Source organism: Malurus melanocephalus, unplaced genomic scaffold (assembly GCF_030028575.1).
Source record: "Malurus melanocephalus ecotype Western Australia unplaced genomic scaffold, MMel_1.1 scaffold_50, whole genome shotgun sequence".
Taxonomy (NCBI): Eukaryota; Metazoa; Chordata; class Aves; order Passeriformes; family Maluridae; genus Malurus; species Malurus melanocephalus.
Window position 1 is genome coordinate 2,955,871 of NW_026623282.1, and position 6,206 is coordinate 2,962,076.

Genomic DNA, 6,206 nt, shown 5'->3' on the forward strand with positions numbered 1-6,206 from the left:
ACCCCAAGCTTCTATGACTCCAGGACAAATTAGYTTTTAGTCCAAAGTGGCTTTTACATGTTTACTGATTCCAACCAAAAACCTAGAAGATTTTTTTTTTTTTTTTTGCTCTAGTCTTTGGAGCATAACTATCACAACACTCATCTATTCATTTGATTTGAAAGTATCAAAAATACCATAAAGTGTTACTGATTAACTACATTTACTACCGTTTCCATTACCCCTTACAGCAATTCAGTTAGGTATATGAAAGAAAAACAARATCTCAAAACTCTAAAAGGAGTAAACAAAGAAAGAGTATAATATTTTACTCCTTATTTTTTCAGACTTCCTGTGTCTAGATCTGAAAATCATACTTTACATATGGTGCAAAAATCAGTCATTTAAAAAAGACAAAATGCAATATATTAGTCAATTAAAAATGCAAAGGAATGTTTGATTAGAATGAAGAGCACAAATATGCCAAATCCCAGTTTAAAAGAGTAGCTCATAATATCATGTTTTTGATTCAGTTTTAAAACTGAGWTGAGATTTGCTTTCATCTATGCTAATTTTTAATTAATCTGCAGGGAAAAATATTCAAATAAGTAATAGMGAAAAACTTTTGATGTTCCTCTTGTTAATGCAACTGATCTGAGTTTGAAATGTTGATTTTTCACTGGATAACAACTGTATCCAGCAGAGCAGGCAGAGATCATTCCTCAGAATGCAATCTAATAAGCAAGGTCAAAGGGAGGAAGGGACTGAAGGAGTTGTAACTCCTGTTTGGCTACASCTTCAAGGACACCGTTTTCAATTTCTCTGAAAGGTCAAAGAATCAATCCACAACAACACCACCATGCACACACTGGTCAGCCAGCCCGACAGGCAGTAGTTATTCAAATCCATCTCCACACTAAACCTTCACTTGTCCTGAAGTGAAGAATAGTTAGACTTAGAAATTCCCCAAAGTAGCACCAATACTWAAACTTTACTCAAGAYCAGGACCATTGGTTAGGATGTTATRCCTGAGTCCTCATGGCAAAAGACATTACCCTCAGCTTATACCTACCYGATTTGAAAAGCAGTAGCTCTGAAAAAGGCGTTTCCTGGAGTCTCTTCCCCTACAACATTTGCAAAAATCAACCACTGAACTTTCTGAACTGACAACACCACAGTAAACAACATCCGCCGAGTGGTGAGGAAAGAAACCAATTACTTGCTTCAATCTGACATAAGATTATCAAGATTATTCTCAATAAACAACAGATGCTCACTGAGATGGTAACAGATGTTAGCATACATTRCTACAGAACCCTGTTATTGTATATGCAATACTTTAAAGTGAAAGAAAAGGTAGCCGTAGAAAACGGTARTTTTAAAGTAAAAATTATCACTGACCAAAATCTGTATAACCAGTACTTTTTAAGCATTACTACCTCCAATGAAAGCTCTCCTCAGGAAACAAACTGGTTTACACGCTTTACATTTTATACCTTTCTCTACCRCTGTCAGCAAAAGCAGAGTATTTTCAAAGAGAAATGCTGAATAAATAGCAGGACTAGGTGATATTTTCCTACTCCCCTGAGAAGGCTGATTAAAATATAYGAATGAAAACTGGCTACCTCAGGTAATCTAGGAACTTTTACTATTTTCAAACTATATCCAATTTTSAATCTGTTACTGTAGAAGACACACAACTTATCAGAAGAATTTTGGACAGGTTCCTCACATATCAAATGGCCTGCACAATGGAATCAGCAGAGTAAACTTACATTCACATCTGCTCACAATCACTTTTCAAATATAAAACATATACCACCCTAAAACTGCCTAAGAAATATATTTACTTGTAGTCTGAATTACTAACACAGTGCTATTTCACAGATCACTTTCTGTGATGCAGCATGGTCCAAGAGTAAGTCCTAATTTAGCAGCCACCAAAGTCAGAGAATCAGCATGTTTTTTTTTCTTCAAGCCCTCATGCCTCAGGTGTCTCTGCTGCACAACAAATGCAACGCAGATATGTTCTACTTCATAGAAGTACTGGGCAAGTTTTATTACTATGTATTTTTCACTCAAAGCAGGACTGGCTCATTTGCACAGCAACAGTTTGGGGTTTACAAGTTACTCACTATTCACCACTGTTACTGTAGTTTTGTAATAATTAAGAAACTATTTGTACCAGTCAGAAAAGCAGTGGGTGCAAGATTTATTGCCTAGCCTCCTCAGGAAGCACTTGCAACATAAATTGTATGCATAGTAGCAATCAACACGCTAAGCAGCCTTCTCCTAGTTTGAAATCTTCAGTTCTATTATTTTATTCTATTTATTAACAAGATCGACTATTTCAAAATTCAGGTTTTTCCTCCTATAGCAAGTCACAGAAKGTTAGATGAGATTTGCTACAGGCAGTTCATGCTGCAAAAACTACACTTAAAAAAACAWGATTTGAATGGGGCCAAAGTTTTATCCCTACATCTATCAAAGTGTCTCTGTACTCAAAGGGGTTTTCTCTACCTAATTTYATCACATGATCCAATTCCATACATACAATCACACACTGGTTTGGGTTGGAAGGGGTCKTGAAGATCATCTAGTTCCAACCCCCCTGCTATGGGCATCTTCCCGTAGCCCAGGTTACTCAGAGGCCCATTCATACATGMAAAATAACATTTAATATTGATAGTGAATCTCAAAGAATGAGAAGAGTTGAGTCATTTTCTCTTGGATACATGTAAAAAGAACTGTCACAGAAAAACACTGATTCAGTGGATGACCTTCTTCACTCTACAGCATTAGTGAACCATACTCTAATGAACTTACTGGCACAACATGCCAGCAAAAATACTTGCTTCAGATGAAGCACAAACATTCAGATTTTTCACACTTATAATCACCAACCATAGAAAGAAAACATTCAGTCAACACAACAGCTTTTGGCTAGAAAGCACTATTCTCAGCATGGAACTTCATACAGAAAACAGAACTCCAGTAGAACTACAAGACACTTAAACATGCAAACATAGTAATGCACATATTATCTTGATACAGCAAAGATGTAAAAACTTGCAAATGCTTCTTTCTCAAAACTCTCCTAAGAAAACCACCAACTTTAAATTCTGTGAGGCAAATMATATAGATCATTATGTTCACTCAAGATTATTTTTACAAGATGGCATCAAATCTGTTTAATGAATATAAAGAAATACCAAAGCCACCTGCTTTAGAAGTCTAGTCCACAGATGCGTTTTTTCCTCGCTTATTACGCAAGTGCTCTTGAAAGGATATTTCCTTACTGAGAAACAGAATTGTTACACCATTATATTCAATTAGCAAATATTGAAGCCTATCTTAGAAACAGTTCGTATTTATTTATTTTTAAAATAAATTCTTTTGCTCTATTAAAAAAAAAAAAAAAAGAGGCACGAATTTGTGACAATAAAGGACTGTCAAGAATTCCATTGGCACATATGGTCACGTTACAAGAACTAGAGCCGTAAACAGCCTGTCTGCACGGAGATACCTGTAGCTTTCAGCAAAGCATAGAGGAATTATCCAGCACTAGTCGCGGTTTGAGAATTCATAGGCTCAAGGTAGACATGTTTTGCAATGCTCTTTTTAAAGACAGAAGTCACAGTGCAAGAAAACAGAATACATTTGGTATATGATAATGTTGTGATCTACAGCAACTTTCTAAACAGCAAAGAATAAAACAAAACCAGCAATRAGCTTACACCACAGAGATACGGCAGTATCTCATGAAAGATTTAAATGCAGCTCCTAGCCCCCATYTCAGCACAGCCATGGATATTTTTCCAGCTTGACTGGATTTTCCCCCTCCCTAATTGCTAGTTTTAACTAAAGCCAACATAGATTAAGAATCAACCCTAAAAGCAGCACAGCGAGTGTGCAGCAATTACGTGCARAAAGGCATGTGACATTTTGTATCAAAAGCAGACCCTGGAAACGCTAAAACGTAGATACCCCTTCCAGCAGAGCAAACAAAACAACTGCCCGTCTGCTTCTGGTGCCCCGCCAATCCCCAACACCGCACACACGCATCCCAAATCCTCCTCCACCCCTACGTCCTCTGCGGACGAAGGCTTGGWCTCTCCAAAGCCCGCATTTTGCCCCGCACAGTCCGCAGGTCACCTCTGGGGCTGGAAGAAGGGGCAGGTGAAGCAGAAGGGCAGCGGGGGCAGAGCCGGCAGACGCAGCGCTCGGCTGCAATGGAGATTACAACGCCGAGCGGCCGCTTCCTGCGGCGGCCGGAGCATCCCGGCGGGCACGGGATGGGCACCGCATCTCCTGAGGGAGGGCTGGCAGCAACCTGTCCCCGCAGCTCAGCCCCGCCGCCCATCCCGGCCAGCAGCCGCTCGCCCTGCTCCCCGCCTCCCGGTGACCCCAAGCGCGCCGCAGCCCCTCACCGCAGGCACCCTGCGCGCAGATGGTTTTTCCGCACACCCCGCCACGTTTTCCAGGCAGACACAGCCCCCTCTGCTCCCCTCTGGACKCAACAAGCCGGTTCCAGTGTCTGCGCCCCAGCCTCGCCGCCTCCTCCTCCTCCTCCCCGCAGCGCCCGTCGCCCCCTCACAGCCCGCCGCCGCTGGCTGCACCCCTCAGCCTCCTCCGCACCGCCACCGCCGCAGCGCTCACCCGAGGACAGATGAGAACGGGCGGGAGCGAAGGGGCCGCGGCGGCCGGTCCCCTGACGAGGCTGTCGCTGTCTCGGTCCCCGCCTCCCGCCGCTCCCGCCGCCCCCTCAGGCACCGAGCGGCCCCCGCCCGACAGGGTGCGGCTTCCACAGCCCGCAAACCCAACAACGGYGCCGCCCATTGGCGGGGAGGCGCGTGCCCGACGAGTAAGCGGCTCTCCCATTGGCGGAGGGGAGAGGGCCGCGGGGCGGGGCGGTGGGGCCGCCTCTGGCGCGTCCCGCGGCTCCGGGAGCGCTGGGGGGTCCCCGGGCGGCCGGGAATGGGCTGGGAAGAGCCTTCGCACACAGGGAAAGGGGCTTTTGTGGCGCTGGATCTCTGAGGAAAGAAGCGGCGCGGAGCCTGGGAAGCTTATCTTAGAGCGGGCCAGGAGATAGGGGCAGGCAGACATCGCTAATCGCCGAGGACGCGCTGCGATAAGGGCTCGTTATCGCGCTGCGGTGACGGTGTCTGATCGCTGTCAGCTCAGAGCAAGGCCAGGGCGATCCAGGAGGGCAGGACTCCAGATTGTGAACTGCCTTGACGAGGGCTGGAGACACCTGTCAGAGCTGAAGGTGTTTAATCCGTGGAATATCCTCCGGATGTTAAATGCCAGGCTAACGGCAAGCCGTGCGCTTGGTTCAGGAAGCGTGCAGATACATCGCAAAGCTTGAATATCGGAGGCCTGATTAGATCTTTGTAAATCACCTCCTTAGATCTTCTGAATCCTTCGGAGAGCTGGTATAACCCCTCGGTTTGTTACAGTCACTGCAAGTCAAGCACCWACTGTAAAGTTAACTTCCTTTGTTACCTATTTTCTGTCCATTTTTACTACCGTTTCTGTGTCATTTTAAGACTGCTGCTCTACACTTGTTCGTGTTGTATAGAATGCTGCCTGCCACGGGACAAATGAAGACTTGGGGGTCTGGGAACATGCTCTCAGAAACACTAAACCCTTCTCTGCTATCTACAGCCCTCACCTCCGAGTTATCCATATGTAGGGAAGACCCCAGCTAGCAGAACCTGTTGRGTGTCTTCAGGAGCCATAAAAACTTTCTATGGAGTATGGGAGGAATCTAGCCTGCTCCAACCACCTTCACTGAGGAAACACACTCCACATATCTAAAACAGGCTCTAAATATATTAGAGATATACGTAAACTCGTCTGTGAATTCAGCCACCAAAGGTGGTTTAGGTGGTTTAGGTGTCAAGTGATGAGACAGAATGATTATGGCACCCCTGACAAGAAGGCCCTACTGGACAGAGAGCTGCCTAATCAAAACTGTCCCACAACTGGACACGTTAGTGTAATTACTAATGATTAGCGAATAGTGTCTGGATATTTTTTTTTTGTAAGAATTATCACTGTAAGCATAGCAGATTAATGTCATTTCACCTGCCTGGTTCAAAACCGTATAACCCAGTGGTTGTGTGTACGTACATGGCAGCATACTCTTGTCCCTGCTCTGCACCTGCAGGCTCCAGCCACCTGCCCATGCAGCATCTTCTCTTTGATTACCTGTCAAAATACTC

The 6,206-nt window shown here is 44.5% G+C and overlaps 1 protein-coding gene across 5 annotated transcripts in view; it reads right to left on the bottom strand.

Moving 5' to 3' along the window:
* ADD1 (adducin 1) overlaps positions 1-4,795 on the bottom strand; it is a 63,321-nt gene extending 58,526 nt beyond the window's left edge. Inside the window, exon 1 of one of the 5 annotated variants that reach the window (XM_057365297.1) lies at positions 4,639-4,794. The gene's annotated coding sequence lies outside the window, so the exon portion shown is untranslated. Of the gene's footprint in view, positions 1-4,638 lie in introns of all 5 variants that reach the window. The other 4 variants (XM_057365293.1, XM_057365295.1, XM_057365294.1 and 1 more) reach the window with 4 other exon arrangements.
* Between the last annotated feature and the right edge of the window lie 1,411 nt (positions 4,796-6,206).